Consider the following 13,861-nt stretch of genomic DNA (forward strand, 5'->3'; position numbering starts at 1 on the left):
AAGTTAGTTCCAAGCCTTGGATCTCAAAGCAGCAAAATATTTGCCTCCCGTTGATTTTGAACTGAACGTAGGAGATTTTAGCAAATTAGAATTTGAAGGTCTAAAGCTCCCCTGTGACCTATAGTGACAGAAGCAACTCGGGCCAGTAACATGGAAGGATCTAAAAAACAATACTAAGGGTTTAAAAAGAACCCTTTTATGGAAAGGCAATTAATGCAATTTTTTTAGCACTTTAGAAAAGGAGCATTTTCGGAGAAGTCTGAGCATAAGCCCAGTGGCTGGGTTTTGGACAACCTGGTGCCTGTTAAGAAGTTGCTTAGAAATGCCTACATTACGGCTGTTACAATAATCTGACCTTGAGGTTATGAGCGCAAAAGCAACAGTTTTCCTTGCCACTAAAGAGAGAAAATCCAAAGATTTTTTTGGTGTGTTTTAATCAGGGAGAAACACATTCACACAGCTGAAAGAACTTGTAGCTTGTGAACTATGTGGGAGAGAGCGAATGCAATAGAAATACAGAGAAAGAAAAATAGCTTCCTGACATTACCGGAAGAAGGGCAGAATTTATTGATTCAAAACACAATAGGATCAAAATACTCTGGCTGAAGGACTTCACAAGAATACGAGGCAGCTAGTAAATCATGAGCAGGGAGCATTCCCAAAGCCACTCTATGTTTATATTGAAGTTTTAGTAAAAGTAGATCTCTCAGACAGCTAAAGCTGACTGTAAGGAAGAGAATTGTGCACACATCAAAAGTAGCTTATATAAGACCACTTTGATTGACATTTTACAAGCAAAATATTTTCCTTTTTTTGTTTTTTTGAAGCTCTGCACTCAAGGAAACCGGGCAATTTCTTACTTTTCTAAGTATCGTACAATTTATAGAAAGTGATCCAGGGCTCTCTTTAGAGTAAGTCAAAATAGGTGACTGCCCTAGTTCATAGAACATATACACCAAGCATGAACAAAATAAATGGTTAAGGGGAAAGAAATGTTGACTGCTAACCATACAGCTAATCTGGCCTACGGGCAGACAATCAACGAGTGTGCACAAAGTACGCACATACAATGATACACATGGGACTCAAACCCATTAGAACCTATAAATGAAGGTTAGAAAAGTGTAAAGAACAATAAAACACATGGGGCTCATACCTATAAGAACCTCTAAATGAAGGTTAGAAAAGTGCACAGAACAATAAAACCACATGGGACTCGTACCCATAAGAACCCCCGTGAGGAAGTTAGAAACGTGCACAGAACAGCGGAATACATGGGACTCGTACCCATTAGAACCCCTGTGAGGAGGTTAGAAACGTGCAGGGAACAATAGAAAACATGGGACTTGTACCCATTAGAACCACATTGATGGGACTAAAACCCACTACAAACTGCGTAGATGGGACTAAAACCCACTACAAAAACATGGGACTTGTACCCATTAGAACTGCATAAATGGGACCAACACCCACTACAAAAAAAAAAGAAACAGGACTTGTACCCATTAGAAACTACGTTGATGGGACTAAAATCCACTACAAATTGCATAGATGGGACTAACACCCACTACAAGAAAAACATGGGACTTTTACCCAGTGGAAACTACGTTGATGGGACTAAAACCCACTACAAACTGCATAGATGGGACTAAAACCCACTACAAAAACAAAATGTGAAACACCAGGTGCCTACACCATGAACTGTGAAGATATATTGAATGGGACTAAAACCAGTCAACAGTGGCAAGAGAGAGACACCCCTTAAAACACCCCTCTTGTAAGGGTAAAGTGTCATTTGGATTGAAGCGTGAGAAAAACAATAGCTGGAACCACTTAAAAAGATGCGTACCATAATGCATGCATGTCAATCAAAATAAAATACAAGAACAAAAAATGGTACATTCTACACATTCTGAGACTAGGATACAAAACAGGAATGCAAAGCAGAACATGGCTAAATGAAACAAAATGACCATTAACAAAATCCTTCACCGGTGAGCGACCTCTCACCCGTGCCATGCCATGGTGTCTTGCAACGAATACGGCTGCAGTGTTGCAAGATCCGGCACTGATCTTGCAACACTGCAGCCGTATTCGTTGCAAGACACTGGGTGCCCCCCTGGTGGAGCATTTCACGAATTTCGAACATAATGCGGGAAGTCTGAGGTGGTGGGTTATTGAGAAGGTAAAGCCCAAGCCTAGAGGGGGCGATTTCGCTGACATACTCAACAAACGCGAATGCAGATGGTTACATTCCTTAGACACGGCTACGAGAGGGTTGAATGAATTTGAGGAAATTAGCAAGCAGGTTTCCATTATGAATAATAGGTAACACATCAACTCTAGTTCTCACTTGGAGCTAGGAACCTGCATCTCTGATAATTTCTATTCCAATTATCCAGTGTATACACATAGGCGATTGTTTGTCCTCGCCTGTATCTTGCCTATTGCACTGACTGATCATTTAGACGCCACCCTTATCTGAATAGGGATTCCAGTATAACATGATTATGGGTCTATGTAAGGACATGGTATAATTACCATATTAGTACCACGGATGATCATGGTGCGACCCATTTTATGACGCGGCACTATGAATTTTGTTTGACTACTGTTAATTGTATGAAAAGGTTTGTCCTTAAATGTAGGTATTTTGTCCTTTGTCTTTAATGTTTTTAATTGTCCCCCATTTGTCTTCAATTTTGTTATGACGTGGTACTATGCATTGTATGAAAAGATCTTTCTGTAAATGTATGTAATTTGTTCTTTGTTTTTAGTGTTTTCAATGTTTGCGAATTATGTTGTTTGGCACTTAAAGATCAATACATTAATTAAACTTGGGTATTTGGTATACCCTCGATGATGACCATTATTGTATGGGACTGTGTTACCTCATTGGAGAGCAGTATATGACATCGCAATTGTGCACACACTAAATTTAATTAATTTTTGGTACAACATTATACCTAATCTCTGGTAAAATTGGTTGACACTGGAGGATTATTAATTTTAACGTTTCTAAGTGCTTTCCTTCTCAAACACACTTATTGTTACCGGAGGGCTGCATCGTGCTGTAGTCTTTCAACTCTCTTTGCTCTTTCCCGCACCGTCATTATTACGCTGACGGTTGCCCCGGTAATGTACGTCCTCGCGGCTGAGCGCATACACAGCCGCCAGCTCGGTGAGACGCTTCTGCGACCGATTAGTTCGGTTCAAGGTAAATTCCCAGATAATTTGGGGCCTGAGTCTAGAATGCTCCCGAGTTTCGAAACTAATTCCTCCTTTTAATGCCCTCTTTCATTTATTGACAGCTCGGCTTTAATCCATCACCATAAGAGACACCAAATACGGTTCCTGACGACCCCAGGTAAACATGGTCATTCCTACGCTTAGCCTTATAATTTGGCATGGGAGGCTTTATTTTAATTGAATGATGTAATTTTTCAGACATTAATCCTTACATCGTGAAGGACGTCTGGAATTAGCATACATCCTCTTTGCGCTTCCACCAAATAAAATTGGCTCCTGAAGTATATCAGGTAAGCCGCCTATCAGGCCTTTACTTTCTTTCTATTAATGAATCTTAGGACAACATCCTTATCACCCCCTCCTTGTTTTAAATTTTTTAGGCATACAATTAAGTCTAAGAGTCACTCAGGTTGCCCTTCTGGTCCTGATGAAGACCCGCACGGCCAAGGTTCAAATTTCCCCTAAGGCCACCTAGTCGGGTCAAAACGTCGACGCCTCCCCCCCTCCTCAACCGCCTGCGACACGCAACTTCCTTTCTTGCTAGACCATTGATTGGTTTCAATTCTCTAATTACATAAATGCATCTTTGTAACTTATAAATGTGGCCAGGTTTTGCTTTGGACGGTGAATTACGACCGATCCTCTCGTGAATCAAAGAATTCCTTTTTCACTATGCTCTATCATTCTCTGTCTCACTCATTCACCCTTTAGCACTCTTGCTTTATGCACGTTCCCTCTGGAGCAACCTTGTGTTGTATATTATTGAAATTTAAAATTTAAATTGCCTAAATGAAAATAAATGTATGGTGATTTAGACTTTGGATGTTGCCCCCCCCCCTTTTTTTGATGTTGGAATGTTATATTTAATATTGTGAGCTACTCAAAAAATCCTTTTCTATTTAGCTCGTGAATAAGTAAATAATATAACTAAGTGAGAGCCTTTTGCTCTGTTGTATCAATAATTTGTTCAGGACCACTGTTTTTTGTACTTATAGATTAAGCGTAGCATCGCTATGTGCCGAAAATAAACAAAGTAGTTCCTACAGCGTAATGAAACTGAAGTTGGCTGGTGCTCCCTGAACAGGAAACAGAAGTGATGTCTCAGGTGTGCCAAGCAATGAAGAGCCAGAAAACAGGACCGACGTAAGAGGGAACCTATGGAAAACAGCAGGCAGGATTCCAATGAAATTCCACTCAGTATAATAAGTAAAACAGGTCTTGCAGATAGCGCATGTGCGCTGATGCTCGACCCAAAAAATGTGCGATGTGACATTCTAATAAAAAGAAATGATGTATTTATAATATTTTACAAATGTGTACCTACTGTTATTGGTATGCTATTTATTTGCATTACATGTACTACTGTTATTTCGTTTTTGCATTGCATTGTCCAGGATAACGAGTACTATCTGAGTAATGGCATTGCATGCACAATATTTATGACTCAGGCAGAATGTACAAAGCATTTATGATTCATGTTGTTTTGATCTGAGTTTATGTATGATATACTATATTTGTATACAATCTTATGTGGAGTCTCTTTTGTGGTGTGTTCATTGTGTTTCTGAGTAAGTGTCTGGTGCAAACGACTTACAAATTACCTCTGATGATAAACCTGACTGCTCTGTGCCATGTTACCAGAGGTTGAGTACAGGATATCTTTGGTGTGTGACTTAATTGCCCTGATTAGAGTGGTGGGCTCTGCCTGCCTTGGGTGATAACCCTAGCCAACCAGAAACCCCATTTCAAACGTCTTTAAAAGAGGTTATGCCACAAATGGCTGGGCTAGACAAGTACAGGCATTAGGGTCACTTTTTTGGAAAGTACTGATTTTAGGGTGCCCTTGAAGCAAATCATCCACTTCAGCTGGAACATCAGATGGCAAAGCATCACTCTGCGCATTAGACAAACATACTGGCTGAAGTTTAACCAGCAATGCATTAGGACAGCCGGAAGGACCCTCAGTTGCATGGCTGAACAGCAGCTGATCTTGTGTATCGCTACTTTTCTCTCCCAGGTTGTTTGGGGGAGTCTTGGAGGTCTCTAGAATATTTCCATTGCCTTTCGAATCCCTTGCGAACAGAGGGTATTCTTTAGCCTCTTATGATTTTTAGATATGATATCCAGACCGAGGTTGGGAGGAGATGAATTTCCCTCACTCTTGTCCACATTGGCTGACCCTGACATTGAGCTAGCCTTAAGTGGGGTAGTCGAAGTGCTAGAACTGCCCTGTGGAGATAGAAGAGCCCCTTAATGACTAACTTCAGAGTCACAGTCCGAGTTAGTGTCAGAGATTTCTCACTTGTACCTCCTATCTGCCTTAGGGCTCCACTCGGGGCTGCCAGTTTAGGTGCAAAGGGGCTGGGCCTCAGAGTGTTTTCACAGGAAGCAGCATTCCTTTCCCTGCCAACCCCTGGCGGGTGTAACGAACCAACAACCGCTTTGTCTTGGAGGGCAAAGGTGTTGTACCAGAGGATTTGTTATGTGGCCCTCGGTGATGTCATTGCCCCATAGTTCAATTAGGTGATTTGCCAGCACTGCAGACACAAGTCAATCAATCAATCAGGAGGTACTTGTAAAGCACAGCTTATTTCCCCGGGGGATATCCAGGGGCTGAGTTTCTGGTGCCTTAGTCAAAGAGCCAGGTCTTGAGCCCCTTCCTGAAGTCGGTGACTTAGGGGAAGGTTCGCAGGTGGAGATCACTCCAGAACTTGGCAGCTAGGTAGAAAAGGAACAACCTCCACTGTGATACCAACAGATGCAGAGGATTTGTGTCAGGGAGAGGGAGGTGGAGTGAAGCTCCCTGGTGTGTCGGTGGAATGTCAGTCGATGGTTAATGTTGGTGGTTCCGATCTCATGGAGGGCTTAGTATACGTGAGTCGGCAGCTTGAAGTGGCCTCTCTTGTGGATGGGAAGCCAGTGGAGGGTTCTATAGTGAGGGGTGATGCTGATTCTCTTGAGGAGGTTGAGGATGAGCCTGGCTGCTGTGTTCTTAATGGTCTGGAGGTGTTTGAGGAGCTGTTTGGTGGCTCCGCGTAGTGTGTGTTGCTGTAGTCAAGCCGACTGGAGACAAGGGCTTGGGTGACCACTTTTCTGGTGGCGATCAGGATCCATCGATGATCTTGCAGAGTATGTGAAGGGTGTGGAAGCAGAAAGAGGACACAGTGATGACCTGTTGCTTCATGGTGAGTTGGTTGTCGAGGACAATGCAGAGGTTGGGTGCGTTGTATGAGGGGGTCGGCGTTGGGCCAAGCTCAGCGGGCCACCAGATGTGGTCCTATGGTGAGGTGTTTCCGAAGATAAGCACCTCTGTTGTGTCCGTGTTCAGCTTCAGGCAGTTGGACCTTATCCAGTTGGCAATGTTGGACATGGTGTTCCAGAAGTTGGATCTGGTAGTGGTGAGGTCTTCTGTGAGGGAGAGTATGAGCTGAGTTTCCTTGGGGTACGAGATGATGTTAAGTCCATGGGTGTGGATGGTGTCAGCTAATGGCGTCATGTAGGTATTGAAGAGGATGGGGCTGAGGGAGGAGCCTTGTGGGACTCCGCAGAATAAGCTTTTGGGTTTGGAGGTGAAGGGTGATAGGCAGATCCTTTTTGTCCATCCAGTGAGGAAGGAGGAGATCCACGTAAGGGCGTTACCCCTGATGCTGATGTGGAGGCATCTAGCTATGAAAGTATAGTGGGATACGGTGTCGACATCTGCTGTGAGGTCGAGGAGGATCAAGGCTGTGGTCTCCCCTTGGTCGAGGAGGCATCTGATGTCATTTGCTTCAGCGATCAGGGCGGTCTCTGTGCTATGATTGGATCGGAAGCCGTATTGGGAGCCATCAAGCAGATTGTTATCTTGCAGGTACTCTGTGAGTTCTTGGTTGATGGCTTTCTCCAGGACCTTAATTGGGAAAGGGAGTAGTGAAGTGTGGCCAGTCCACTGATGCAGAGTAAAAGGTGGACCCCTCGGGAGCAAGACAGCCAAACAGGTTAAAGGAGCCTAGAGGCTCCCATTCAGTTACCCTCAGCTGGGCAATAAGGCAGACTCCACTTACCACAGTGCTGCAAAGCGCTGCACTTGCCACAGTGAAAAACCTGGTGGGTCCTCTACTGCATTGTAGTCTGCAAGTGACGATTGGTTGAGACAAAAATAAAGGCTACTGAGGCTGCGAGCTGTAACCAAGGCCCCATCAGCTGCACCTCTGGAGCAGCTGCGACCCATGCAGGTGAGATCGGTTTGGGGGATTCAACAGACGACCATGAGGGAAAATTAAATAAATAAATACATTTCCCTCGTCGTCTGTTGAAATCCCACCCACCCGGCCCTACCGCTCTTACCGCTCTTACCTTCATGGGCCGCTGCTGCTCGAGAGGTGTAGCTGATGGAACCTTGTTTGGAGGAGAGCTGGTTCTCAATTGCTGGAGGACAGTTTGAAATCTCCCAAACTGGCTGGCCACCTCTCACTGGAATACTGTTAGTGTAGGACACAAGCTGTTTTAATATCCCAGTAGTTGTTCTAAACAGCCAGAGGAAGAGGGGAACTGCAGCGCCATTTCAGTCAACTACAATCGTGGCATTCTTGGTGTTCTTGGCATGACATGCTGAAGGCAGAATGATCCTGATGTATTAGGAGGGGAGGCCCCTGTCAGCACGGTCAGCAGCAGATCATGTGGGTTCTGCCCGCTGCCTTCATCCGCCCACAATGGTTGTCTACAACACCCTTCTAGGTCATCAACTCAGTGTCAGAACCCCATGGGTAGGTACAGCCTCACCTCGGGTGTCATGCATGGCAAGGAATGGACACTTGTCAGTGTTTACTCCTGACCGGCCCTGTTGGATGGTCTCTTGCAAACACCACGATCCTGGCCAGCTTAACCCTCAACACCTTGCTCATCAGAAGAGACTTTATTGGAGTCATGGACAAATGATATGGTGTCTGGCACCTGAAAATTAAAACCACACACAGATCTACTGGCCTTCCCGGTTGGGTGAAGACTATGGGACTATCTGATGCATGGCCAACTCACAGAGGTGATGAAAAGGGCTATCCATTTCAATGGCACTTAACACTTTTTCCAGACTTGACTATTACCACATACACACTACATACAACTCTTACATAAAGCTGCTCTCCGGAGAGATTTCAGGTCACTCACCCCTCGCGCTAGAATTGAGGGGAGATGAGCCTAGACCTAGGGGATGTTGGCAAATTAGCCCGTGGGGGTTGCAAAATGCTGAATTAATCACTCCGGTTATGTCCGATATTGACAAATATTTCCACCCTAATACAGAGTTAGTGAACTCAACCCTCACCTCATGGGAGGCCTTCAAAGCAATGATTAGGGACAAGCTTGTGGCATATGTCCATCAACTATGGCGCCAAAAAGCTGATGCAATAAAAACACTTGAAAGCGATGCACTACACCTGGAACGCAAAGCTCTCGAATCTGGGGACCTCTCGTTCCTCCAGAACTCTCAACATACTAAAACCTTGCTACAAGATACTCTTTTAGACTCAGCTAGAAAAATATGAATATGATAATACAAAGGGCAAATTGTTATATTGGCCGCTCGTAGGCTTGCCACTGCTCGTTTCATACCTGGGCTCTTGCTGCTGGATCTCGAGGCTCACCGAGGACTTTGCTGTGGACGCTGTGCTGAGTGGGGGGTGTTTTAACCTTGTGCATTCCAGTCCGGGACTGCGAGGACCAGGCTGCTTGGCGGTGTTCGCAGCTGCATCCTCTTCCCGGCCCCTCCCCCCGGAGGCACTTAACGCCTCGCGGCCCCCGCTTCGCGGGAGCCGTTCGTAGGCTTGCCACTGCTCGTTTCATACCTGGGCTCTTGCTGCTGGATCTCGAGGCTCACCGAGGACTTTGCTGTGGACGCTGTGCTGAGTGGGGGGTGTTTTAACCTTGTGCATTCCAGTCCGGGACTGCGAGGGCCAGGCTGCTTGGCGGTGTTCGCAGCTGCATCCTCTTCCCGGCCCCTCCCCCCGGAGGCACTTAACGCCTCGCGGCCCCCGCTTCGCGGGAGCCGCTCGTAGGCTTGCCACTGCTCGTTTCATACCTGGGCTCTTGCTGCTGGATCTCGAGGCTCACCGAGGACTTTGCTGTGGACGCTGTGCTGAGTGGGGGGTGTTTTAACCTTGTGCATTCCAGTCCGGGACTGCGAGGACCAGGCTGCTTGGCGGTGTTCGCAGCTGCATCCTCTTTCCGGCCCCTCCCCCTAATTCCCCAAGTCTTCATAGCTTAACCTCGTCTCCACGCGTAAGCGGGACGCGCGCGGGACGTAGCCCGGGGCTAAGCCTGGGCAAAGGGTGGGCCCTCTTAGGCCCTCAGAGGCCGAGTAAGGCCGGACCGGGCTTGGTTATTAACTTGATAGTATTTTATAGCGGCTGTATATGCGCGCACCCCATGTTAATTATCCACCATGACTAACACTTCTACCAAAGCTGTATTGGAACTGATGGGAGGCATGCCAGCCGGCCCTTTGGATACCTACTTCAAAAAGGTGCTTCATGAGGAGGAAAAGGACAATACCTTGGCCAAACGCAGGACTGAGCGTCGTCGCTCCATAGAAAACCTAAAGCTTAGGATTCCTGAAAACTCCAACTTGCAGGTCCCTTTTTGTGTTGATGACAGTTGTAATGCCATAGCAGACCCTCCTGTATTGCCGAGTGATCCTCTCCCGTTAAGGGAACACGCCCCCACCCCATCTGCTCCTAATGAGCAGGTCATTCAAGAAAATCATGCTACTGGTTTTTCTAGTTCTCCCCAAGTCGTAAATAATTCCACGCCTTCACTTGGTAAACAGGCCAAGAAATATATTAAGCCGTTTAAAGCAGTTAAGTCTCACGGCCCCCCTCCAAGCAAGAGAAGATGCAAGAAAGGGGGAGTATCAGTCAAATCTAAGTCCAACCACTCTGATTTTGGGAAACATGCATTGTTGGCCATAAATGTAACTAAAGGGATAGCAGTCGAAGAGATTATTACACCTAAATCGCCTCTTCAAGCTTCATTAGTCACCCTTGAATCCGAAGTGCCCCCTATTGTGTCAGGTTGCATCTCTGTTGACTCACTATCATCAACTACCCCCTCTGTTGCTTGCCAGGACATTTGGGGCCAGGTGATCAAGTCCCTTCTTGCACCTCTTTTTGAAGGCTTATTAAGAGTCGAGAAAAGGCTTGCGGACTTAGAAGCCGCAATAGGCAAGAAAACAGACCTGACTATAGGACAGGGGAAGGCGGTTGTTTCTAGTAGCTTAGATCCCACAGCCGTGATACCTAACCCTAATCCCCACTTTTCCAAGGCTTCAGTTCAGCCATCCAACCAGTTAGCTACGACTCAGTATGTGTCTCTACCCTCTACGACTGGGAGTACCCAGGGAGCGACCACACTGGATGATTTAGAGGGGAGGGAACAAACACCCATATAATCACCTTGCGGGACAAGAGGGAAAGTTCTAGTATTGACAAGCCTGTAATAAACAACATGCCACAGGTTGACCTGCCTCCCGAAGCTGTGCCCCTGGTGGTTGTTTTGACGGGGGTCCCACCTTTGACGGCTAATAAAAGAGAAGGGTACATTGAGCTAAAAAATAAAATCATGTTTTGGCTTAGTAGATATAGACCTATTGAGGAGAATATCAACGGAGAGATATTATATGTTAGACGTCTCCCATGGCTGGGTGGTAAAAGCAAAAATATCGAGGGAGACATTGTGGTAGTAAACTTTAGAGACCCACGAGCAGTTAAGCACATTTTGGACTGGCCCCCCGATACTGGTATCAATGGCATCATTCCCCGCGCGCTAACCTACTTTTACCCCAGATCGTTGGTGTTCCCCTCTTCCCGTATAACTAAGCAAGCCTTATTGTACCCCACTCCATCAGGTACATCTATACCCAGCTATTTGTCATGTGCCTCACATACCACCTATGTTGCTGACCCTTCAAGGTGGAACCTTGTTCCCCCTAGATCCATTAAAAACTATAATAGAGGATGGGACCATTTGAAGCCTTTTACTCCATTAGAGACAGTGAACCGATTCGAAGCTCTCTCTGGCTTGGCAGACTGTGATTGAAGATTAAAGTCTCCCCAGGGCCAAGAGGGGCGAGTAGGTTCACCTAGTCTTGAGGCTGGAACACGCGAGATATGTTTGGAAGACCCCGGAGTTGCCCCTGTGGTTACAGGATTATTCACGTCAATCGGAATCTCTACTGGAGGAACTGTATCCCCCTACCAACTTGCACCCTTAGGCCATAGTGCTGTAGACCCTAGGTTGATAGACCCTTTAGTTCAAGTAGATTCTATAGGTGCCCAAACCACGCCTGACCCGGTCATGCATGCGGGGGTCCTCTCTGAATTGTATTTAACAGATAATAAAATCTTACATCTAGTCTCATGGAATGTGGCTGGTCTGCAAATAAAGTTGGATCTACCTGAATGGAATCTCTTCATCGATAAATTCGATGTATGTTTGTTCCAAGAAACATGGAGCATACTTCCACTACATAAATCAGGATATACCACTTTTTTTATACCAGCTCAGAGTAGCGGAAGGGGTAGACCAGCCGGGGGTCTACATGTATGGATCAAGACCGCCCTGAATAGGGAAGTAACTACTCACGACTCTGGGTGTTGTGACATCCAACATATTTCATTTGAGGGGGTAAACAAGGGCAGTAGGATAGACCTATTCAATATCTATGCTAGAGGGTACACAGGAGATACAAATTCAAGCACCGTATCTATTCTAGATCAGGTATTAGCCAATTGCCCCCCTTCCTCCAAAATCATTGTGGGAGGGGACTTTAACTGTACTTTCGAACCACTGGAAGGTGACGATCCCCTGGGCATTGAGGAGGCGGACTCTAGATGGTCTATTCCGACCTTGTCCTTGGCCCCAATTAAAAAATGGTCATTAAAGGTTATACAGATTAATTCCCTTATTGTGGAATATAACCTTAGAGCTCTCAATGGTAGGACTCCCTCCGACCCCGACGGTGCGATGACCTTTAATAGGCTAAGCAGCCCGTCAAGAATTGATTACATCTTATTAGATGTGACACTGTGGTGTGATTTAGTAGACATGGAGGTGACCCCTTCACAGGACAGTGATCACAACCCTTTATGTATGACGATAAGATGGGGGAAGCGGAATAACAACAGGAGGTTAACCTACCCGAGGTCCACCAATGAGGTGATACCATACCAGGGAAATCGTAGGCTAAAATGGGAGAAAGTTCAATCACAGGTTCACAACATGGTAAAGATTAGGGCGCATGTTGGAGACCTGAGTACAGATTTGGCGGTGCTTGACCAGGATCCAGCGACCGCTCAGGGCACGTTTTTTGCTCAGGCGTACAATAACTTAATAGAGAATGTAGGGAAATTCTTTATAATCGATAACAATAAGGGCAGGGGAGGTAGTAGGGGAAATAATACAACTATAGCAAGTAACCCCTGGTACACGGCCCATTGAAGGTTAAAAGAAATGAGATTAGAACTGCCCTCCGAAAAAAGAACCAATTTCTGGTTAGTGTAGCCAGGAAAGATTATGCAAGGGTTTTGGAGCAAGCTAAACGAGAGTGGGAAGAACAACGCTGGCAAGACCTCAAGGCAGCTTCTAAAAGAAAGAATTCAGCGCTGTTTTGGGATCTGCTCAACAAAGCTAGGTTGAATAGCTCTCGCCCCCTAGATAGTCACATAACAGGCCAGCAATGGCAAGTTCACTTTTCCAACCTGTATGGTGGGTCAGAAGTGTCCCTTTCTCCCCCTGACCATGTTTTTAGAACCCCTACCCTGCATCCGGTCAAGGAACCCTTTTCGCCCTCTGAGGTGGTGCTGGCCATTAGACATCTTACCCCGAAGAAAGCTGCCGGCCCAGACGGGATCCCCGGAGACCTCCTCTTGGAGGAACCGGAGTTATGGGCCAAACTTATTGCAAAAATAATTAACCTGATTTCCAACGGATACCCCGTTCCAGACTCGTGGAAGGGAGCGGAGGTAATCACGGTCTTTAAGAAGGGTGCCAGAGATGACCCTGCCAACTACAGACCAATCAGTTTGATTGATGTGTTACAGAAGGTGGTCGGTAGGGTAATCATTTTGAGGGTTGGCATCTGGATGGAAGAGATGCACGTTTTGTCTCATCTGCAAGCGGGGTTCCGCCAAAAGGTGGGTACGATGGACCTGGTCTTTCGCTTCTTTGCGATCTACTGGAAGACGGTCACCATCAATAAAGGTAGCTTATACCTGGCTTTCATAGATCTCAGGATGGCCTTCGACCTGGTCCCTCGTGAGAGGCTGTGGGAAGTTCTGGAGAACATGGGGTTCCCAGGTCCCCTTTTGGGTTTAATTGTGCACCTCCATGAGGGAAATTATGCCAGGATTAGGTGGGGCACTCAAGGACAACTGACTGAGAAGATACCCGTGAAGAGGGGTGTACGCCAGGGATGTGTTATGGCTCCTACGCTGTTCTCTCTTTTTGTGAATGGAGTGGTGGACCATCTGAGAGGGGAACCAGCTGATGCTCCATCCTTGGCAGGTGAAAAAATCCCCACACTCCTCTTCGCGGACGACACCATCTTGATCTCTAAGTCCCCGTCAGGCCTACAAAAGCT

At 46.2% G+C, this 13,861-nt stretch overlaps 1 long non-coding RNA gene across 2 annotated transcripts in view; it reads left to right on the forward strand.

Annotated features, from left to right (window-relative positions):
* The window catches only part of LOC146867873 (uncharacterized), a 50,430-nt gene extending 45,768 nt beyond the window's left edge, over positions 1-4,662 (forward strand). For both annotated transcript variants that reach the window (XR_014966157.1, XR_014966156.1), the window contains exon 3: positions 4,245-4,662. This is a non-coding gene — a long non-coding RNA (uncharacterized LOC146867873). The remainder of the gene's footprint in view (positions 1-4,244) is intronic.
* Positions 4,663-13,861: the final 9,199 nt, after the last annotated feature.

Source organism: Triturus cristatus, chromosome 1_2 (genome assembly GCF_964204655.1).
Source record: "Triturus cristatus chromosome 1_2, aTriCri1.1, whole genome shotgun sequence".
In the NCBI taxonomy this organism is placed as follows: Eukaryota; Metazoa; Chordata; class Amphibia; order Caudata; family Salamandridae; genus Triturus; species Triturus cristatus.